Below are 24,749 nucleotides of genomic sequence, written 5' to 3' on the forward strand. Positions count from 1 at the left end.
TCGCTGATACAATCTGTGATAAGAAATAAAAGGTTTTTATGCTGTGTGTATGTGTGTGTGTCACACACTCTTTGTCCTTCTGTGCTGGCTTTACTTCCTCTTTTCCAATTTGGATGCTTTTTATTTTGTTTTCTTGTCTAATTGCTCTGGTTAGAACTTTTAGCACAATGTTGAATAGTGGTGACAGTGGGCATCATTGTCTTGTTCCTGATCATAGAGGGAAAGCTTTCAACCTCTCCCCATTAAGCAAAATGTTGACTATGGGATTTTCATAGATGCCCTTTATTATGTTGAGGAACTTGCACACCTGTTGCAAATCAACTCCTGAAGAGCACGGTTGGGGAGGCAGCAAGACCAAAGATGCACCTGGTACAGGATTAGATATAAACTCTATTTATTGGGACTCATAGACAGGGGAGGGGGGTTTCTGAAGGCAGAAATTCAGAGAATGGTTAGGGCTCCCCTAAGTGGCCGGCAAAATGAGAGGCAATATATAGGGTCTCAGAACAAAAACATTTCATAACAATGTTACATAAATGTGACCTGGTGAGGTTATTGTAGGAAGGAATTGTGTGGGCTGGAGAAAATTACAGTCTATGATACCATCTGTGCATTGTTCCTATGTGACATTGTTACGTTTTAACTTGTTTTTGGGGGCAGGCAGGCTGCTGCTGGCAGGGGGCTGTTTCCTTTAGGGAGGGGCAGGCAGGACCAGGGACCCACTGCACCCCACAATACCTGTCTTTTAAAGTGCTTTTATCAAGAAAGGATGCTGGATTTTGTCAAATGCTTTACCTGTATCAATTGAGATGATCATTTGTTTTTTTCTTTTGATTTGTTACTGAAGTGTATTATGTTAATTGATTTTCCTATGTTGAACCACGAATAAATCCCACTTCATCCTGATGTGTAATTGTTTTTATATGCTGTTGGATTCGATTTGCAGGGATTTTTCGAAAAATTTTGCACCTGTGTTCACTAGAGTTTGGTCTGTAAGTTTCTTTTCTTGCAGTATCTTTATCTGGCTTTGGTATTAGGGTGATATTGACTTCATAAAATGTGTTGGGCAATTTTCTCTCCTTTTCAAATTTTTGGAAGAGTTTAAACACGATTGTTATTAATTCTTCTTGAAATGTTTGATAGAATTCGTCTGTGAAGCCATCTGGTCTTGGACTTTCCTTTCTTGAATGATTTTTAATGCCTAATTCAATCTCTTTGCTTGTGATTGTCGAGTACCTGCATTTCTTGTAGAGTCAATGTAGGTTGTTTGTGCATTTTTAGGAATTTTTCCATTTCATGTAGGTTGCCTGATTTGTTAGCACACAGTTTCTCTTAATATCTTCTTATGATTCTTTTTATTTCTGTGGGGTCAGTCATAACATCCCCCATTCATTTCTGATTTTATTTTTAAATTTTCATTAATATTCCCACACAATGTAAAAATTACACATTGTTACCACTCATTTTGCAGAACACTATTAACAGAAAATAGAGTAATAATAAAAAAATGTAGAAAAACTGACAATGCGAAGCAGATGTGGTCCCTGGTTTGGTTGCCGGTACCTCCTGAAGAAGACAGCGAGTGGACGTGGTGGGCAGGCGCGGAAAGCTGACACAAAATAATGCATCAAGAACACAAGATGAAAAACATTTTCAGAGACGCAACGAAGCAGGGAAAGGAGGTGCTCAAGCATTTAGGGGCCTCCCTCCCACATTGGAAGTCACGGGTTCAGTTGCTGGTACCTCCTCAAGACATATCATACAGCAAGGGCAAATAAGTAGGGGGTGAGAAGAAATAAATTTTAAAAAATGTTTAAAAAATTGACAAGATTCTTGCGACATTTCTCACTCATTCCCATACTTGGCCGAGAAAAATATCAGAATGAAAATTGAAAATGAAAGAACAGGCACAATGATTTAAGATTAGTTTCTAAAACATATATGGGTTGACTACCTGTATTTTTTTAAAGGGGTACCAGTGTTTGAACCACTGAGCTACCCCAGCTCCCCAAGAAACCTCTGCTCTTTGGTCCCCTGCGATGACTGAGGTTTGAGTAGCCGTCCAGCAGTATGGGTGCGGGTGGGGGCTGATTAAAAGCGGGAAGCAGCTGTGGCTCCATCAGTCAGACTCCGGGCTACCAAATGGGTAGGGCCTGGGTTTGAGTGTGAGCCGCCTTGTGAGCGCAGACTCAGCAAGGTGACGCAACAAAAAGGGAGAGAAGCAAAAAAACAAATAAAAACAAGAAAACCACATGCTCAGAAAAGCACGGAGCGAATGTATACAGAGCAGACGGCAAGCAAAAAAAGCTGCGGGCTGGGGGGTGGGGGGTATTAAAAAGAAGGTTAACTCATCGGAGGGCGTGTGGCTCCGTGACTGAGCGCCTGCTTTCCACGTACAAGGTCCAAGGTTCAATCCCTGGTACCGTCTTAAAAGAAAGTGAACGCACTTTGCAGCCTCGAAATCCCTTCCTCAAGTTTTTTTCGTGGGTCTCGGAACTAGACCTGAGCCGTCCTAGACCTGAGGCGTCCTAGACCTGAGCCGGCCGAGGCAAAGCCCCTGCGGCGTGTCCCAGGCCTGGCGCTGGGCTCAGCTGTTCTAGAGCAGGGACTGTTCTGACTTCCCACACTTACCGTTTCCCATTCGGGACCTGTTTTCTCTCTCTCTGTGGATCTAGATCTCCTTTGCCAACTTTTCCAGGTCTGCTCTTTTGTTCCCGCCGCGCGTTTCCCGGGGCGGCTTTGAGCTGGAAGTGGGAGCTGCAGGAGCCCGAGGGGGAGGCGGGGCCAGGCCTCGGCGCCGCGGGGACTTCGCGGAGGAGCCGCACAGTCGGAGCCCGAGCCGCAGCCGCCCGAGGGACCGCGGCCCCGCACGCCCGGCGAAGCTGCAGGGCCCGGGCTTGCTTTCCCTGCCCTGTGAGAGGTCCGTGGCCTGGATTCCCTCCGCGGCCGCGGGGCAGAGCTCCGTGCTCCGTGGGGTTTCTCCTCCCTCAGGGCGGAGCTCCGTGCTCCGTGGGGTTTCTCCTCCCGCGGGGCGGAGCTCCGTGTTCCGTGGGGTTTCTCCTCCCTCGGGGCAGAGCTCCGTGTTCCGTGGGGTTTCTCCTCCCTCGGGGCAGAGCTCCGTGCTCCGTGGGGTTTCTCCTCCCTCGGGGCAGAGCTCCTGTTCCGTGGGGTTTCTCCTCCCTCGGGGCAGAGCTCCGTGCTCCGTGGGGTTTCTCCTCCCTCGGGGCAGAGCTCCGTGTTCCGTGGGGTTTCTCCTCCCTCGGGGCAGAGCTCCGTGCTCCGTGGGGTTTCTCCTCCCTCGGGGCAGAGCTCCGTGTTCCGTGGGGTTTCTCCTCCCTCGGGGCAGAGCTCCGTGCTCCGTGGGGTTTCTCCTCCCTCGGGGCAGAGCTCCGTGTTCCGTGGGGTTTCTCCTCCCTCGGGGCAGAGCTCCGTGTTCCGTGGGGTTTCTCCTCCCTCGGGGCAGAGCTCCGTGCTCCGTGGGGTTTCTCCTCCCTCGGGGCAGAGCTCCGTGTTCCGTGGGGTTTCTCCTCCCTCGGGGCAGAGCTCCGTGTTCCGTGGGTTTCTCCTCCCTCGGGGCAGAGCTCCGTGTTCCGTGGGGTTTCTCCTCCCTCGGGGCAGAGCTCCGTGTTCCGTGGGTTTCTCCTCCCTCGGGGCAGAGCTCCGTGTTCCGTGGGGCTTCTCCTCCCTCCGGCTTCGCCAGGTGCGCGGGAGAGTCCCGCGGTAGTGAATGGAGGGGGTGACGCAGGGCCGGAGGGGAAGAGCCCGCGTGGGAGGGGGCCCGGGGCCTGTCCCTGCCGAGGGGCTCGGGGTCAGGAGTCACGAGTGGGCGTCAGCCTCAGGAAGCGCGGCTCTCCCATGTCAGCACAAGGGGCACCTGGAGACCACCCGGGAGGAGCCCGGGGGGCGGGGCTGGGGGCCGCTCGGAGGCCTGGCTGGTTCAAGTCACAAGTGAGAGGTCTGGGGGCAGGAAAATGAAGCCATTTTAAAATTTCGGCTTCACCTTTTAAAATCCCTTTTCAAATACAAATCTAGCATAAACAGGTTTTGGGAAAACTCGAACTGATTTTGGTCCATCCAGCCTCCACACGCTAGCACAGAAAGCAAAGGAAGAACAGTGGTGAGTAGAGCGCTTACTAACTCTCCAACAGCGCTTCCTCTCGCAAGTACAAGCAACTTGGGAAACTCCTGTAGTTCCCGCCCAAACTCCGTGGGCTCCGTCTTCCTCGGGGGCCTCGATGTGGGTTCCCCTGAGGTGTCATGAATTCATTAAAGGATTTAAGAACAAAAAGCTGAAATTCAGGAGGAAAGGGGGAAGACGAGGCACGTTAATCCGCTGTCCGCGGGTGTCCTGTGGATTTCTTCACTTAGGGGTCCTGGTTGGAGTGAGGAGTTGGGGCGAGGCTCCTCGCGAACACTGGAAAGTGGCCCTTCGTGAACGCCTGTTTCGTGTGGACCCAAAAGGTCTGCTCGCGACAGCCGGGCTGGAACCTCGAGCACGTGTCTGTGGAAGTCGCGCTCAGCTGCGCTGCGCAGGAACCTGAGAGCTGCTCCCTTGAGTTTTCCAAATTACGTTCCCCACGTGCTCGTGGCAGAGGCCGCGCCCAGGGCCCCGTGCTTGTCCAGGGCCCACCCATCACTGGCCTGGAGAAACGTGGGACCTGATGCCCAGAGCTCTGCGCGGACCCGGCTCTCGGTGGCGGCGGCGGCTGTGCGGGCGAGAGACGCCACGAACACCCGTGGGAAGCTTTTCTGCTCCTCCGTCTTGGACCACCCAGTGCTCAGAAAACCAAGGGAACGCAGGGAAGTCCTTCGCGGAGCTGCCCACCCCCACTGACGTTCTTTCCTGTCCTGCTCTTTAGCGATGCTCCCGAGTGGAACTCAGTGAAGGGAGGAGACCCCGGGGCGTGGTCCTTTCCTTCCTTGCTTCCCTCTTCCTTCTGAGGATGCCCGCGCCCTGAGTGGCACTAAGGCCCGTGGAAGGGAAATGATGTACTAAAAGCTCTTCTTTGGACTTCTTTTCAAAATGTGAGAGCAGTAATCGCGATAACATACATGTAAAGAATGGGAGAGTCATTCATTACCTGATTGTGGGAAAAAGAAAAGGCCGAATGGAACATTATCTGATTATGAAAAGGAAAGACCGAATGGAGGTGCCGGGGATTGAACCCGGGGCCTCGTACATGCGAAGCACGCGCTCTACCACTGAGCTACACCCCCAGCTGCAATCTAAGCACTTTCAGAAAATATTTATTGCATGTATCCATTTTTGCCTGCGTGTATTTAAGGAGCTGAAACCGTTAGCACGAAGATCTCAGATCTACCACTATTTCTGAAAGCCCTAGATTGCTCTGTCCTTTACAGCTGCATCAGGAGAAAGTAACAGCTGTGGACAGAAAGCCACAGTGCCCAGGCTTTACCCACTCCTGCAGCTCGCCCCAAAGTCCGGTCCAGAGAAGATGATTAATGGACACTTCCATCCTCCCCGGGGAGAGTCCTGAGATACTAGGTTCTCTCGCAACTTCAAAATCTCTTTCCAAAGACACTCTCTTTGGAATCCTGTTAATACTTTTTATAGTCAAATGTAAAAACCAGATTAACACGTATAGAAGAAAAGTACCTTAAGCTTGAATACAAATTGTTAAAAAAATGAAAATAACTCCATTTCAAACGAATACTATAACCACACTGAATAGAAAAAAAGAATTAATCCAAGTAAATGCTTTCCACAGTACTTTGACCTTGTATCCACATCATAGAAACAAAAGAAGGGCAAACATCTTGAATCCTCCTTGTTGTGTTTTTTTGTAGTGCTGTGAGTGTAGCAATGATAATGTTATTTTTGTCTTTTTAAGGATTGAGCAAATGAGTAAATACATTGCTGTTGTTGGAAGCCACTGATCTCACTATAAGAAAAATAATACGCAAAACCTGAAGAGGAGGGCAGAGAGTAGTCCTGTCTGAGCCGGGTCTGCTGAAAGAGCCTCGAAACAGCGCACCCTAGAGCGCGGAGCAGGGCGAGCCGCGTTTCCATGCCTGGGTTTCTTAAAACCAATTCCCTCCTGGGAGAATTTGCTGTTACCAGAAGGGCTGTAGGTTGTATATATGGTAACAGAATAAAAATTTTTAAAAATCCATGTAATTGTACTACACAGTGAACCCTAAGTTAAACCATAGACTATACTTAATAGTACAATTACAAAAATGTATTGTTATTCATTGTAACAAATGCTTCACACCAATATGAGGTGTTAATAATAGGATCAAACATGGGAATCCTGTACTTTATCCACGACTATTCTGTAAATTTTCAACTTCTCTAACAAAAAACGGCACGAGGAAGTTTTCGGGGTGATATCTATGCTCAGTACCTTTGCTGTGGCCGTCGTTTCACGAGTGTGAGCGTGCCAACTTACGCATACACTTAAAAACCTGCAGCTTACTGCGTGTCAACTGTGCCCCCACAAAGCTCCATAAAGCTCTGAAAGACAAGCTCGTGACATTCTGGTGTTTTAAAAATGGAGTCCTGGGCCTTCCCCTGTTTTCTATCCTGTGGAAGAGTTTGTGTCTGTTTTAATTTATTTACTCTTTGATCGTTTTGAAGAAGTCTCCAGGAAGCACCGGGACATGGCATTGTCTCGGTAGGAAGATTTTTGGCAACGAATTCCATTTATTTCCTAGTTGAAGATGCTCACATGTGCTCTTCCTCCTTGAATCTAACGCGATAAGGGATAGTGCTCTAACATTCTGTCCATTCATCTCACTGTTGAAGCGTTTGTCCGGATCCCTTGCGCTTCTGCAGAAGCTGCCCCGTCGTGGTCCAGGCTTTCTGGGCTCGCCCTTCTAGAAGGAGTCCAGGTCTCAGTTTCACTTTGTTCTTCAATGTTAGTTCCTGACGCTGCGTCACCGAGACAGGCGTCTTTGCTAAACTTTTCCCAGAGGCTATAACGTGGGTTTGGGAGTTTGGGGGTGGGAGTGGAGTATGGGAAAGGGAGCTGGAGACCGGGAAAGGAGCCGGTGAGTGAAAAAAACCAAAGCGCAACCACGAAGGGATTCGAACCCTCAATCTTCTGATCCGAAGTCAGACGCCTTATCCATTAGGCCACGTGGTCTCCGAGGAAGTGATGTGTTCGAACTTCTATACTGTAGAGATTGTGAGCTCTGTGTCTGGATTATTTCGTGCAACTTTATAAAAGAGTTACATGATGTTACCATTAATTTCATGGCAAAGCTGGTGTCATTAACACTCAAAAAAGCCAAGGCACTTTAGTGTAACACACGGTAACAGGCTGACCCGAAATCCGAATTCCGGTTTTCTCCAATTCTCCTACCCTAAACTCAGCCCTACTTTTCCTACTTGAACAACATTACCCTGCTCTCCGTAAACATCTGAAGAACCAAAGCTCAACTGAGACCTAAACGGTGAAAAAAGGTTAGTCAGAAGAAAAGCAGAGAGAAGAGTATTTCCAGAAGCGGCATCAGAACAGGCAATGGTGTGAAGAATTTTGCCCAAATTATTGAAAAAATTTAAATGAAGTAGCAAATTCTTCAAAAATATTCTTTATGAAATTTGACTCGAGAAGAAATAGCAAATATGAATGCTTTTTGGTTTCCAGGAGGGGCCAAGAGACGCGCTCGATTGATTCCTAATTGAAGCCCTCAGGTGGGAGTGGACACCCAGCCCAGAGGGTCTCTTCTTCACTTCAAGGTGATTTTCCTTTACTCCTAGAGCTTCTCATATCTGACTGTCTTCATTCTGAGGCTAATCGAGTTCGTAGCCCTGGTTATAGAGGAACACGCCATTCTTTTCTTCTACCCATTTACAGCCTACTTCTACCAGCTTAGAGACAGACACACCTAAGCACAAGGGTAAAATGTTCAAACAGGAAATGTGGAGTTCACTTTAGGGTAGGAGAATTGGAGAAAACAAAACAATCAAATAAATCAAATGAATATTCAAAGATTATCCCACAGAGAAATCTGTAAAACCAAACATGTTCACTTGGAAATTCAACAAAACACCCCAGGGAGAACCATTTCAGTGATGCAAGCACTTCCAAATATAGCAGCAGAGGGAAGGCTCTCCATCTCATTTTATAAGCCTGCATTTAATAAAGGAAAATAATATGAATACAAATAACCAACTGAAGCCAATACCAATAGTTAGTGGTAGATTTGACATTACACTAAGGGTTGTGATTCAGCCCATAAAGAAATTTAAGAAGAAAAACTATGTTCACCTCAATAAGGAAAGAAAAAGCATTTGATAAAATCCATTGTCCATTCATGATACAACTCTTAATCTGGAAAAAGAAGGAAATTTCTTTAACCTGATTTCAAAAATACAAAAATACTCTACAGAAAACATAACACTTAAATGTGAAAATGTTAAAATATTATGTCTGAGATTGGGAAGATTTCTCGTCTAAAACCATGTAGGCAAGAATGCAGTGGTATGACATAGGTAAGATGCAAAAAGGAAAAAAAAACCACTGTTAGCCAAGAATTGTGTATCCAGCAAAGCTGGCATTAAAAAATGAGGTAGAGTTAAACAGATTCACAGATGAATAGAAACTATGAGAGTTTGTCAAAAAGAAACCAGCCCTTCAAGAAATATCAAAGGGAGTTCTGCAGGTTGAAAAGAAAAAAACAGGAGAGAGAGGGTTGGGGGACAGTATAGGAAAAAAGATTATTGGCAAGAATAATGAAAAAGATAAAAAGACTGATAAAAACAACCTATGACATATATAAACTGAAAGAAAATATGGCTAAATGTAAGTAATGCCTTGACAGTAATAACACTGAATGTTAATGGATTAAACTCTCTGGCCAAGAGACACAGATTGGCACAAAGTATAAAGAAATAAGACCCATCTATATGTTGTCTAGAAGAAACTCATCTTAGACCCAGGGATGCACAGAGGTTGCAAGTGAATGGTTGGAAAAAATTTTACATGCAAACAATAACCAAAAAAGGGCATGAGTAGTTACGTTAATATCAGGCAAAATAGGCTTTAAATGCAAAACTATTGTAAGAGACAAAGAAGGCCACTATACATTAATAAAAGGGGTAAACTATCAAGAAGGAAGAACAAACATAAACACTAATGTACCTAACCAGGGCTCTTCAAAATCCATGAGGCAAATATTGGAATAACTAAGTGGAAAAATAGATGCCTCTAGAATTATAGTGGGGACTTTAATACAGCATATTCACCATTAGATAGAACATCTCAACAGAGGGCCAATAAAGAAGCAGAGATCTTGAATAATATATTAAAAGATATAGACCTAATAGATATATACATAACAATACACCCAAATACAGCAGGATATACATTCTTCTTGAGTGCACATGGATCATTCTCCAGGATAGACCACATGCAGGTCACAGAATAACTCTCAACAAATTCAGAAAGATTGCAATTATACAAAGTAATTTCTCTGACCACAATAGAATGAAGTTAGAAATCAGTAAAGGGAAGAGAAGCAGATTAGGCCCAAAGATATGAGAGTTAAACAATACACTCTTAAACAATCAGTGGGTCAAGGAGGAAATTTCAAAAGAAATCACTAACTACCTTGAAATGAATAAAAATAACAATGCATAGTACCAAAACTTCTGAGATGCAGCAAAAGCAGTGCTGAGAGAGAAATTTATAGCCATAAATGTAAAAAAGAAAGAACTAAAATCAAGGACCTAACTCCACACCTGGAGGAACTAGAAAAAAACAGCAAACTAATCCCAAAGCAAGTAGAAAGAAGGAAATATCAAAGATTAGAGTAGAGCTAAATGAAGTTGAAAAAAAGAAAACACTAGAAAAAAATTTAACAAAATAATTAATCATTCTCTGAGATGTTTAAAATTGACAAACCCTCACTAGACTACGAAAGAAAAAAAAAGAGAAGTTGCAAATATGTAAAATAAGAAATGAGGAAGGGGTTATCACCACTGGTCCCACAGAAATAAAGAGTATCATAAGAGGATACTTTGAAAATTTGTATGACAGCATACAATTAGGATAAATTAGATGAAATGGACAAATTTCTAGAAACACACAAGCAGCTTACATTGCTGGAAAAAGAAATCGATGAACTCAATAGACCAATCAAAGGTAATGAGATTGAATTAGTCATCAAAAACCTCCCAACTAAGAAGAGCCAAGTACTAGATGGCTTCACGGATGAATTCTACCAATCATTCTGGAAAGAATTAACACCAATCCTACCTAAATTCTTCCAAAAAAAAAAATAGAAGGGGAGGGAACATTGCCTAACTCATTCTATGATGCAATATTACCTTAATACCAAATCTACGTGAATATGCCACAAGAAAGAAAAATACAGACCATTCTTTCTAATGAAACTGTATGCTAAAATCCTCAACAAAATAATGCCAATTGTATTCAACAACACATCAAATTAATTATACACCATGACCAAGTACGTTTCATTCCTGGTATGCAAGAAATGTTTCAGCATAAGAAAATCAATCAATGTAATACACCACAATAGTAGACCAAAAAAAAAAAAAAATCACATGATCATCTCTATTGATGCAGAAAAAAGCACCTGACAAAATACAGCACCCTTTCTTGATAAAAACACTTCAAAAGATAGGAATAACAGGAAACTTCCTCAACATGATAAAGGGTATATATGAAAAACCCACAGCTACCATTATATTCAATGGTGAAATGATAAAGGTTTTCCCTTTAAGATCTGGAACAAGACAAGGATTCCCACTGTCACTGCTCTTATTTAACACTGTATTAGAAGTACTTGTTCAAGCACTTAGGCAAGAAAAATAAATCAAAGGCATCCAAATTGGAAAGGAAGAAGTAAAAATTTCACTATTTGCAGATGACATGATCCTATACATAGAAAACCCTGAGAAATCTACAAAAAAGCTTCTAGAACTAATAACTGAGTTCAGTAAAGTGGTAGGATATAAGATCAACATGCAAAAATCAGTAGCGCTTCTGTACACCAATAACGAGCAATCTGAGGAGGAAATCAAGTAAAAAATTCCATTTATAATAGCAACTAAAAGAATCAAATACCTAGGAATAAACTAAATATGTAAAGGACTTGTATGCAGAAAACTACACAACATTGCTAAAGGAAATCGAAGAAGACCTTAGTACATGTGAAGAATATTCCCTGTTCATGTAGTGGAAGACTAAATGTCATTAAGATGTCTGTCCTACCCAAACTGATTTACAGATTTAACACAATCCCAATAAAACTTACAACAGCATTTTTCACTGAATTGGAGAGGCAAATTATGAAATTTATTTGGAAGGGCAAGGGACCCCAAATAGTCAAAGACATATTGAAAAAGAAAAACAAAATTGGAGGAATCAAACTACCTGACTTTAATACATACCACAAAGCTACAGTTGTCAAAACTGCATGGTTTTGGCACAAGGATAGACATACTGACAAATAGAACAGAACTGAGAGTTCTGATATAGATCCTCACATATATGGCCAATTGATATTCGACAAAGCCACCAAGCTCACTCACCTAGGAAAGGAGGGCCTTTACAACAAATGACGCTTGGAGAACTGGATATTCATATCCAAAAGAAAGAGAGGAGCACTTTCTCATTCCATATACAAAAATTAACTCAAGATGATTTGAAGATATAAATATAAGAGCCAAGACCATAAAGCTCCTACATGATAATGTAGGGAAGCATCTATAAGATCTTGTGATAGAAAATGGTTTCATAAATCTTACACCCAAAGCATGAGCAATGTAAGAAAAAATAGATAAATGGGACCTCCTCAAAATTAAAAATAACTGTGCTTCAAAGGAGTTTGCCAAAAGTGAAAAGGAAGCCTACTTAATGGGAGAAAATATTTGGTATCCATTTATCTGATAAGGGCCTAATATCCAGCATATATAAAGAAAACCTACAATCTAAAAAAATAAAAAGACAAACAACCCATTTTAAAAAATGGGCAAGTGATTTGAATAAACACTTCTTCAAAGAAGAAATGCAAATCGCTAAAAAGCACATGAAAAGATGCTCAACATCACTGGTATTAGCTCAATGGAAATCAAAACTAGAATGAGATATCATCTTACACCTATTAGACCGGAGGCTATTAAAAAAACAGGGCTACAAGTGTTAGAGAGGATGTGGAGGAATGGGGACTCTTATCCACTGCTGGTGGGAATTTAGAATGGTGCAGTCATTGTGAAGGACAGTTTCGTGGTTCCTCAGGAAGCTAAATATAGAAACAATCCCACTGCTGGGTTTATACCCAAGGGAATTGAAAACAGGGAAACAAATAGATATATGCACACCCATGTTCATAGTGGCATCATTCACTATTGCCAAAAGTTGGAAGCAACCCATCTGTTTATCAACAGGTGAATAGATAAGCAAACTGTGGTATATACATATAACTGAATATTACTCAGCTGTCAGAAGAAATGCAACATGGACACATGGGATAACATGGATGAATCTTGAAGACATTATGTTGAGTGAAGTAAGTCAGGCACTGAAGGACAAATATTACATGACTTTATTGATATGACCTGTATTAGTCAGCCAAAGGGGTGCTGATGCAAAATACCAGAAATTGGTTGTTTTTTATAAAGGGTATTTATTTGGGGTAGGAGTTTGCAGATACCAGGTCATAAAGCATAAGTCACTTCCCTCACCAAAGTCTATTTGGAGCAAGATGGCTGCCGACGTCTGCGAGACTTCCAGGGTTCCTATGTTCCTGGGGCTTGCTTTTCTTTGGGTTCAAGGTTCCTTCCTTCCTGGGGCTGGCTTCTCTTTCCCCTGTGTGCTGACTCCCTGGGGCTCCAGTTTAAGTCTTCAGCATCAAATTCCAACATCAAAACTCCAACATCAGAAACCCTCAACTCTGTTCTTCATCATGTCTTTCATATGTGAGTCCCCACCCCTTGGTGGATGGGGACTCAATGCCCTAATCATAACTAAATCATGCCCAGGTACAGATCATATTACAAGCATAATCCAATATTTCTTTTTGGAATTCATCGATTATATCAAACTACTACGTGACCTAAGCAAATTGAGCAGGCTCTCAGAGCTAGAGTATGGAAGATAGTTTTACAGGAAACAGAGTAGATGGTGGTGAGCTGATGCCCGTATATGGACAAAATCTGTGATAAATTGGACGGTATGGTTGAACGGTTCATTGGCATGAGAGTGGTGCAGTGATGTGACTGGGTTTGGCAGTGGTGGTCTGTGAGGGGAAATAGGGTTAGCGGTTGTGTTGCACTATCCATGGAACCAGGGGAAGGGTTGGAGGAAGGAGCAGGTCAACACTGGGGATTTGCAGGTCTGTGGTTAAAACTACAATGCTAGGAATGTTCTTTTGGCAAAATTGGCAGGGGAGTGTTACTGGTATATGGCGCTGGGTGTGTGTGGGGAATATGGGGAATAAGGCACACCTGGGGCATTTACTATGGAATATGTAAGTGCTCACCATGTCATAGTGTGTTATCTCAGGGGGTAGAGTACCACACAATAAACAAGAAAATATTAAACTCCCTTCCTGGGGAGTCCTGCTGTGTTCTCAATTAGAGGGACAAGAATCCCTCAAGAACAGAGACGGTGCTTAATAAAAGAAAACAGACCAATATGTCAAACCCTCACATTATTGCAAGTAACTATGAATCTTATTGAAACGTGGTGGTTACCATAGGTTCTGAGGGGAGGAGGAGGGCAGAATAGAATAGATGGAATATAGGATACTTTTAGAGAATTAGAATTGTTCTGCATGCCCTTGCAATAACGGATACAGGCCATTTATTTCATCAAAATCTATTAAAGTGTATGGTGCAAAATGTAAACCATAGTGTAAACCATTGACCGTGGTTAGTAGCAATTCTTCAATATTTGTAAATCAGTTGTAACTAATGTACCATCTGTATTAAAATGTTATTAATAGGGGAGAGTAGAAAAAAAGGGGGGCATTGGGTATATGGGAATTCCCTATATTTTCTATGTGACTTTTCTGTAACCTAAAGGTTGTTTGAAGATAAAATGAAAAAATAAGACACTGGGGGAATATATGGAAGAAATTGTCACTGTACATACAGGACAACAGAAAATATGGTGATGAAAGACACAATGTCTATTATTTCAAAATTTTAAGTATTGTTTTGGTATTTTATTAGTTATTTTGAAAACTGTTATTATTGCATTTCCTTATTAATTTTATTTGGTTATTTTGTTGCCTTCATTTTTAGAGAGGTTTTGGATTACAGAAGAATCACAATTGTGGCAGGGGAGGATCACTGGTGAGGGGTGTCATTGATGGGGGGATGTATGGGAAGGGGTGCACCTGGGGCATGTCTCTAAGGCATTTGAATACGTTCAAGTGTCCATGGGGCATTGTCTCTGTGGGTGGATACCCACATAATAACTGAACGAATATTAAATTCCCATCCTGGGGAGTCCTGCTACATTCTCTAATAGAATGGCAAGAATCTCCTGAGTACGAGGGCAGTGCCTGGTGAAGGAAGACAGTCCATTACACCAGCCTCTTGATATTGATGACTGTAGTTATGAACTTTTCTTTAGAAATTGAAATTTAGCCTAGTATTATATGTTGCCTAAGAGTTACCTCTTGAGAGCCTCCTTGTTCTCAAATGTGCCTCTCTCTAAACTGAATTCTGCATATAAATGCATTGCCTTCTCCCTGGTGTGGGACATGACTCCTGGGAATAAGCCTCCATGTCACTGAGGGATTGTTATCAAGCATCAGCTAGCTGTGCATCCAGAAAAAGACCTTGACCAAAAGGGGAAAGTGTAAATACAAATAATTTTTTATGGCTGAGAGATTTCATAGTGAATTGGGAAGTCATTCCAGAGGTTATACTTATGCATGTCTCAGCAGGATATCATTGAGTGCCACAGTAAATATTGCTCAAACAGTGGGGCTCCTGAGGGCTCTGGAGACACCAGACATGATAGGCAGGGCAGACAACTCAAGAGTTTGGTGCCCTGCCAGTGGGCCCTACTTGGGAATCTGTGCTAGCCAGTGTGACAAAGCTGGCCTCATTTGTGGTTTTCCTATACGTGGGTTTTCTGCACTTTCTATTTGAACCTATAGATAGTACTAGACTTGATAGTTGTATATCCAAGAGACTTAAATCTTTGTTCCATCCATGTGCCAGTTGGGCTCTGAATTGCAACAGAGTTGCAACACCTACTCTCCAGTTCACTGGACTCACCCAGGACAGCTAATAAGAAGATAATGATGGACAATGCCCATCCCAAGGAACAGAGAAGGCCGGCAACTGCCAGCAAGACAGTCTCACCCATCCCCCCCTTGAGATAAAGGCCCCTCTCATTTAGAGGCAGAGTGGCACAGAATCCTCAGGTTTGGGGAATGAATGATTGACTAGGGTAGACTTAACCATTATTCTGCTATAGACTTATTGTTATTTTAGGAGTGGAAGACCTTTTTTCAATGATGTGGAGACAGTGGCCACTGGAGGTTCTGAGGGGAGGGAGAGGGAAAAAGATATCTAATAAGGGGAATTTTTGGGTTATTGGAATTGTTCTGAATTATGTTTTTTAAAAAGATTTATTTATTTTATTTATTTCTCTCCATGTCCCCCCCCCAGGTGTCTGTTCTCTGTGTCTATTTGCTGCATCTTCTTTGTCCTCTTCGGTTGTTGTCAGCGGCACAGGAATCTGTGTTTCTTTTTGTTGCATCATCTTGTGTCAGCTCTCCATGTGTGTGACACCATTCCTGGGCGACTGCATTTTCTTTTGCACTGGGCGGCTCTCCTTACAGGGAGCAATCCTTGCGTGTGGGGCTCCCCTACGTGGGGGACACTCCTGCGTGGCAGGGCACTCCTTGCACGCATCAGCACTGCGCATGGGCCAGCTCCACACCAGTCAAGGAGGCCCGGGGCTTGAACCGCGGACCTCCCATGTGGTAGACGGATCCCCTAACCACTGGGCCAAGTCCGCCGCCCTAAATTATGTTTTAATGACAGATGTAGGACATTACATATTTTGTCATTACTTACGAATGTGTGTGGGACAGAATTTAAACTATAATGTAAACTATAATCCATGCTTAGTGGCAATGCTCAAATATGTGTTCATCAATTGTAATAAATGTATCACACTAATGAAGGATTTTGTTAAGGTGGAAAAAACGTGGGAGGGGTAGGGAGTGGGGCATATGGGAATCCCCTATATCGTTTTTTATGAACCAAATTCCATACTCTATTTGCATTCCCTTCATCTTAAACTTTTCCCATCTCGGAATTCCATCCAAGTTACATTACTTTTTTGTTTGTTTTATTAGAGAGTGTGTGAGCTTATAAAACAATATGCATAATGTGCAGAATTCCCATACATCACCTCTCCACTAGCACCTTATAGTTGTTACAGATTATGAAAGGACATGATTTTTTTTCACCTTTTAATGCCACAATGTTTATTTATCAAATCAAATGATTTGTCTTTTATTTATCTTTCATAATTAGCTAAAATATTCAAATAAGCCTCAGGAACAGTATGGTAGCATGATATGTAAAAGTATGTATGTTAGTCAGCCAAAGAGGTGCTGATGCAAAATACCAGAAATTGGTTGGTTTTTATAAAGGGTATTTATTTGAGGTAGAAGCTTACAGTCACGAGGCCCTGAGGAGTGTAACTCAAGGTACTGTAAGAGGTACTTTCTCACCCAGAGTCTGTTGCCATGTGTTGGAGCAGGATGGCTGCTGACATCTACAAGTGTTTAGGCTTCCTCTTCCTCTTAAGTCTCCATCGTCCCAGCTTCTTCCAATATCAGCTGTAGCCTGGGATAAGTCTTGTCTCTCTCCTGAGGCTCATTTGTCTCCAGGCTCAGCTGCTTTATTCTTCACAAGGTCAGCTGTAGACTATCAGGTTCTCTAGGTTATGTCTCTCTGCTGGGGCTCGTTTCTCTCCAGGCTCAGCTGCCTTTTTCTCTACAAGACCAGCTGTGAACTCTCAGGTGAATGGCTAATCTCTCTTCCTGGGGCCTCTGCCATGTCTATGCAGCTCTTTCTATTCCTCTGTGTTTTTCTTCTGTGTGTTTACTTCCTGGGGCTCTAGTTAAAAAAAATCCACTTTCTCATCTGCCATGATGTTGTCTCTGTTCCCTATATTTTTTTAATAAAACATTTATGTAATTTAAAGTATGTTTAAAAATGTTTTAAAATTATTTTTAAAAAAGGTGTAACCTGAGACTAACAATATAAATGGGAGGGTTGGAGATATATGTGAGTAGACAGTTTGTATACTACTGAAACTAATTTAGTAACAGCTCAACTAGATTGCTACTAGCTTAAGATATTGCAATTACAAAAGTAACCAATAAGAAAATATCTTTTAAAAACAGGGAAAAGCAAAGAAGGGAATGAAAATGGCAAATTACAAAAATCCCCAACTAACTGAAAAAAGACAATAATGGAGTAACTGAGTAACAAAAAATGTATATACAAGACATACAGAAATCAAATAACTAAATGGCAAAAGTAAGTTCTTTCTTCTTATTTATTACCTTAAATATGAATGGATTAAACTTTCCATTAAATGGCAGAGATTGAAGATTGGATTAAGAAGCATGATCAATCTATATGATGTCTACAAGAGATTTACTTTAGGTACAAAGGCAAAGAGGTTGAAATTAAAAGGGTGGGAAAAGGTATTCTATGTGCTATTGCATCATAAATATCATCAGACAAATAGACTGTCAGTCAAAAAAATTATGAGATAAAGAAAGATATTATATATTGATAAAAGATTAAATCCAGCAAGATGTGACAGTTATAAACATATATGCACTTCACAACAGAGCCCAAAAATATATGAAGCAAAATTGACAGAAATGAAGGGAGAAATGGTTTGTTCTACAAAAATAGTTGGAGACTTCAATACAATACTTTCAGTAATTGAAAGATCAATAGGAAATATAGGACTTAGATTAGATCTAATGGGCACATATAGAACAATCCACAAAACAACAGCAGAATATGAATTCTTCTCAAATATAATGGAATATTTATCAGGATAGATCATATGTTAGGCCTCAAATAAAGTCTTTTTTTTCTTTTTCTTTCTTTCTTTCTTTAATTTTTTTATTTTTAATTCATTTTACAAAAATATTACATTAAAAAAATGAGGTCCCCATATACCCCCACCCCCCTCACCCCACTACTCCCCCATAGCAACATTCTCCTCCATCATCATGACACATTCATTACATTTGGTGAATACATCTCTGAGCATCGCTGCACCTCATGGTCAATGGTCCACATCATAGCCCACACTCTCCCACGTTCCATCCAGCGGTCCATGGGAGGACCTACAATGTCCAGTAATTGTTCCTGCAGCATCACCCAGGACAACTCCCAGTCCCGCAAACGCCTCCACATCTCATCTCTTCCTCCCATTCCCCGCACCCAGCAGCCATCATGGCCACTTTGTCCACACCAATGCCGCATTTTCTTTGATTACTAACCACAATAGTTCATGAATAGGATATCAGTAATATAAAATCTTAATAAAATTTAAAATATTGAAATCACACAAAGTATCTTTGCAGACCACAGTGGAGTAAAACTAGAAATCAAGAAAAGAAGGGAAACTGGAAAATTTACAAATATGTGGAAATTAAACAATATAATATTAAACAACCAATGGGTCAAAGAAGAAATCACAAGGGAAATGAGGAAATATCTTGCAATGAATGAAAACTAAAACAGCATACTAAAACTTATGGGATGCAGTGATGGCCATGCTCAGAGGGAAATTTATAGCTCTAAGTGCCTACACTATAAAAGAAGAATGATAAAAATAACTTAACTTCTCACTTAAAGAAACTAGAAAAAGGAGAGCAAACTAAGCCCAAAAAAGGGAAATAGTATTAGAGCAGAGATAAATGAAATAGAATATGAAAATAATAAAGTCAACAAAACCAAAAGATTTTTAAAAAAAGATCAATAAAATCCACAAATATTTAGTCAGAGTAATAAAGAAAAAGAGAGAATACAAGTAACTGAAATAAAAAATGAAAGTGGGGATATTAATACTGACATTAAAGAAATAAAAAGGATATGAAGGAACTATGAACAACTATATGCCAACAAGTTAGAAAACCTAGGTGAAATGGACAAATTTGTAGAAGCATACAAATTACCTAATCTGATGCAAGAAGAAATGTAAAATCTCAACAGACCTATAACAGGTAAAGAACTTGAATTAATTAAAAAACAAAAAACAAAAAACAAGCAAACCCTCAAAACCTCCCAACAGAGAAAGTCCAAGACCAGATGGTTTCACTGCTGAATTCTAGCAAACACTTAAAAAAAGATTTAACAAGAATCCCTCTCAAATTCTTCTAAAAAGTTGAAGAGGAGGTATTATATCCTAACTCCTTCTGTGAGGCTAACATTGCACTGATATCAAAGCCAGAAAAAGACAGCAAAAGAAAAGAAAATTACAAACAAATACCCTTATGAATATAGATGGAAAAATCCTTAACAAAATACTGGCAAACCAAATCCAACAGTAAATTAAAAGGAGTGGCCTAGTGGGGGTTTATTCTAGGAATGCAAGGGTGGTTCAGCAAAAGAAAATTGATCAATGTAACAGACTACCTAATAGAATGAAGGGGAAGGGGGGAACCGTGATTATCTCGAAAATGCATTTGACAAAATCCAACAATTTTTTTCAGGATAAAAACACTCAGAACACTAGGAATAGAAGGGAACTTTTTGAACACGATAAAGGACATTTATGAAAAATCCACAGTTAGGCCATTCCTCTGCAAATTAAACATAAAATTACCATATGTCTGTGCAATTCCACTCCTAGAATTGAAAACAGATATTTGTACACTAATGTTCATCACAGCATTATTCACAATAGTCAAAAGGAGGAAGCAACCCAAGTGTCCATCAACAGATGAATAGATGAGCAAAATATAGTAAATCTAAACAATGGTATATTATTTAGCCATAAGATGTGAAGTCTGGTACATACCTTGTTGAGTGAAATAAGTCAGATACAAAAGGACAAATACTGTATGATTCCTCTTATATGAAATAACTAGAATATGCAAACTCATGGAGACAGAAAGTAGAACAGTGGTTACCAGGGGTGGCAGAGGTATAACTGGGGAGTTATTGCTAAATGAGCATGGGTTTTGGTATTGGATGATGAAAACAGTTTGAAAATAGTGGTGAAAGTTACATAGCATAGTCTTAATGTATTTTATATCAAAGAACAGTCTACTTAAAAAGGTTAAATAATCCTTTATTATGTATATTTTACCACAATTATATGCAAACAAAATAAAATAAAAAAGGAAGGACTTGGGCCCAAGCAATACTATGGAGGCCTGGCCATTAGACTTGGGCCAGCACGAAAACCCCATCAAGGGCACAAGCAGGTCAGGTGGCGGGTGAGGACCCCGTCACCAAATCAGGTCTCTTTAAAGCTCTTTCTGAGATTCTTCTGAGAAGCACATGGGGGTCTGGCCCTCCTAGAATTTCCTTAATTGAACTGATGTGTGGGATTTGGGAATCCTTCAGTAAGGCATCCTGTAGGAAAGAGTGACAACGGATGTACAGGCATAGCTTGTTTTATTGTGCTTTGTTTTATTGTACTTCTCATATACTGTAGTTTCATAGAAATTGAAGGTTTATGGCAGACAATTGATGAAGATGGCTTCACTAAGCAGTGTATATTGGAAGAAGATGCCATCTAGGACCTTCATGGCTAGGAAGGAGAGGTCATAACTGGCTTCAAAGCTTCAAAGGATAATGACTAAGTTGAAGCCACTGCTCATTTACCATTCTGAAAATCCTAAGGCCCTTAAGAATCATGTTAAATCTGCTCTGCCTGTGCTCTACAAACAGATCAACAAAGCCAGGATGACAACATACCTATTTACAGCATGGTATACTGAATATTTGAAGCCCACTGTTGAGAAGCACTGCTCATAAAAGAAGATTCCTTTTAAAATATGGTCGCTCATGACAAAGCACCTGCTCACCCAAGAGCTCTGATGGGGCTATAACTGCCATAGATGGTGATTCCTCTGATGGATCTGGGCAAAGTCAACTGAGAATCTTCTTGAACGGATTCACCATTTTAGATGTCAGTAAGAACATCTGTAATTTCATGGTATCAAATATCAACATGAATAGGAATTTGGAAAAAGCTGATTACAACTCTTACGGTTGGCTTTGAGGGGCTTGTGAATTCAGTAAAGGAAGTAATTGCATATGTGGTGAAAATAGAGATCTAGAATTAGAAGTGCGAGCCTGAAGATGTGACTGAACTACTGCTGTAATGGTTAGGCTGGTGTGTCAACTTGGCCAGGTAATGGTGACAGTTGTTTGGTCAAGCAAACACTGGGATAATTGTAATAAAATGGCATTTCATGGACTTTACTCATCAATGAGTTGGTTGTATCTATGGCTGATTACATCTACAGTCAATGGAGAGGATTTCCTTCAGCAATGAGTGGAGTCTCATCCAATCAGTTGAAGGTCTTAAAAGGAGAAGTGCTTTCAGTATGCAGGTAGAGAATTCTAATCTCTATCTGAGGCAGCCAGCATCTCATGGGGACCTCATCAAGGATCATGGAGTCCATGGCTTGCAGCCTGCCCACAGAATTTGGACTTGTGCATCTCCATGGTTGCATGAGATAATTTTATAAAATCTTGTTCTATTTACAGATATCTCCTGACAGACCTTTTTTCCCTAGGGAACCCAAACTAATTTAACTTGGTATTGAGAGTATTTCTTGAGAAACAAATCTTTAAAATGGGGTTTCTGGTTTGGTTCTGGGATTTTTTTGCAATTGTTTCTCTACACTGATTAGATTAAAGGTCACCAATACTCTGTTTCCAATAATGACGAGGCCACTGACAGTCCATGGCATGAGATGGCAATAGATATACACAAAATATCACCACTGGATATGATTACTTCCATGCTTATAAGAGGCAAGACTCTGGGTGAGAGTGTTTTTGGCAACTTAACAGTTTTGTGGAGTTAAAATGTACAGTGATGTTGGCTGGCTGTTTCTAATACACTGGATACACTTACAAAAGGAAGAGGGTGAGCTTATGGTTTCAAATTTGCAACTTAAGCACTACATGAATGATGTGAAATTTCTATATATGCCCTGAAAGAAAATCTTGTTTCATGCAGCTGCAAAATTGAAATCTCTGAAAAACAGACCCAGAGTCTCATTGTATGAATAGCAGAGTTACAACAGAAACTAAAATCTTGGGAAGCAGACATGGCTCAACTGATAGAGCATCTACCTACCATATAGGAGGTCCAGGGTTTGATAATCCAGGGCCTCCTGACCCATGTGGTGAGTTGGCCCACGTAGTGCTGCTGCACACAAGGAGTGTGATGCCACACAGGGGCGCCCCCAGTGTAGGAGTACCCCACGTGCAAGGAGTGATACCTGCAAGGAGAGCTGCCCCATGTAAAAAACACAGCCAACCCAGAAATGGCACCACATACATGGAGAGCTGACGCAGCAAGATGACGCAACAAAAAGAGACACAGATTCCTGGTGTTACTTGACAAGAATGCAAGCATACACAGAAGAACACACAATGAATGGACAAAGAGAACAGACAATGGGGGAAGGGGAGATAAATAAATAAAATAAATCTTTAAAAAAAACTCAACCTTTCAGAGTGTCTTCTGTCAAAGTTGGGCAATGATTGGAAAGGAGTGGATTACTGAGGATTAGGAGGGAGACATGTGGGTTGATGATGATGCAGCGGGGACTCTGAAACCCTAAATCCTTCTGGGACTTTGCCAGATAAATGTGTAATGATCCACCCTTAGGAGGCAGCCACCCGATCTCCTTCCTGTCCTGAGGAGATACCCACCCAACATCAAACCTGCCTTGAGGAGACAACCACCCAACCTCCAGCCTGCCCCAAGTGGTCAGCCACCTGAAGAAATTAATCCTGTCCCACTAGATGAAACTATAACAGAATGCTCTAAGGTAATTGGCTTGCAAGACACTTCTAATGCTCCTCATTAGCTACCCTCATCACACCTCTTTACTTTCAGACCTATAATTAGACTAAAGTCGCAATAAGACCCCCAAAATGATGTAGAAAGTGTGACCCATGAGTAAGTATGCTATACTCCAAAAGAACTGCATGAGTTTTCCATTTTATATAGACAAAAATCAGGAGAATATTTGTGGGAATGGGTATTATGGGTGTGGGATAATGGTGGAAGGAATATAAAGTTGGATCAGGCTGAATTTATTGATTTGTATGAACTGAACAGATATGCTGGATTCAATGTTGTAACTCGAGGGGTTAGAAAGGATTCTAACAGTTTGTTCAGGTGGCTCTCTGAAACAGGGACCAAAAGATAACTGATATTACCTAAGGTTGAGATACCAGAATTGCCCCAGGACATTGTAGATGAGGGGATCCAAAGGCTTAGAGAAACTGGCATGTTGGAATGGGTTTATTATGTAAGACCTGCCCACCCACCTCAGGAATGTCCAAGGGCATACCTCTCACCAGGACAGTGAGGAATAAATTTGTGAGACTAACTCTATCTTCCCTGAAGAGCTCTGTGGTTACTCTTCTTTGTAGGCCAGATATTACTGTGGGAACTGCTGTCATGGAATTGAATTTTTAAAACGCTCATGGGATGATCTGACCCCGGGTGGTTATGAATGGGCTCGGGAACATGGACTTCATCTCCTCAAGGCTGACTTGGCTACAGTCACTGCTGAGTGCCCAATCTGCCAGAAGAGACCTACACTCAGAACCTGATATGGCACCATTGTCCAAGGTGACCAGCCTGCTACCTAGTGCCAGGTTGGTTACACTGGACTTCTTCCATCATAGAAGGGGCAGTGATTTGTTCTAAGAGGAACAGACACATACTCTGAATATGGGTTTGCCTTCTCTGCACACAATCCTTCTTGCAAAACAACCATCCATGGGCCTACTAAATGTATTATGCCCTGCCATGGTATTCCACAAAGCATGCTTCTGATCAAGGAACCCACTCCATAGCAAATGATGTGTGGGAATGGGCATATGCGCATGGAATTCACTGTTACTATGCTCCCTATTATCCTGAAGCTGCTGGATTGATAGTAGGGTATAATGGCTTTTTGAAGACTCAATTACAGTGTCAACTAGGTGGCAATACCTTGTCATTGTGGGACAGTGTTCTCTGGGAGCTTGTGTATGCTCTAAATCAGTGTCCACTCTATGGTGCTCTTTCTCCCATACCCAGGACTCATAGGTCCAGGAATCAAAGGGTGGAAATGGGAGTTGTACCACTCACTATTATCCCTAGTGATCCACTAGGAAAATTTTTGCTTTCTGTCCCTGAAACCTTAAGCTCTGGGAGAGGGAGAGGGAAGGAGAGGAAAAAAGTAATAAAAAAGAAGAAATAGGAAGTGTGAATAGCTCTGTATCATTAAAGAAATTAAATTCATAATGAGAAACTGTCCCACAAAGGAACCTCCAGGCTCAAATGGCTTCATTGTTGAATTCTACCATACATTTAAGCAAGAATTTATATCACTACTGTGGAAAATCTTAGAGAAAATAGAGGAGGAAGAAATCATGCTTTCCAAATTAAGGCATTAACATAATACCAAAAGCAGAGAAAGATATGAAAAGATAACTGTGATGGTCATGTTTATGTGTCAACTGGATCAGGTTTTGGTGTCCATTTGTTTGGTCAAGC

General features: G+C 41.6%; 2 non-coding genes across 2 annotated transcripts; both read right to left on the bottom strand.

The window, feature by feature from the left end:
• Positions 1-5,145: 5,145 nt before the first annotated feature.
• TRNAA-CGC (transfer RNA alanine (anticodon CGC)) lies at positions 5,146-5,217 on the bottom strand. Its single transcript has one exon. It is a non-coding gene; the product is annotated as a tRNA-Ala (tRNA).
• Positions 5,218-7,036: 1,819 nt separating this feature from the next.
• On the bottom strand, positions 7,037-7,109 carry TRNAR-UCG (transfer RNA arginine (anticodon UCG)). The gene has a single exon. It is a non-coding gene; the product is annotated as a tRNA-Arg (tRNA).
• Between the last annotated feature and the right edge of the window lie 17,640 nt (positions 7,110-24,749).

This window comes from Dasypus novemcinctus, chromosome 22 (genome assembly GCF_030445035.2).
Source record: "Dasypus novemcinctus isolate mDasNov1 chromosome 22, mDasNov1.1.hap2, whole genome shotgun sequence".
Classification (NCBI taxonomy): domain Eukaryota; kingdom Metazoa; phylum Chordata; class Mammalia; order Cingulata; family Dasypodidae; genus Dasypus; species Dasypus novemcinctus.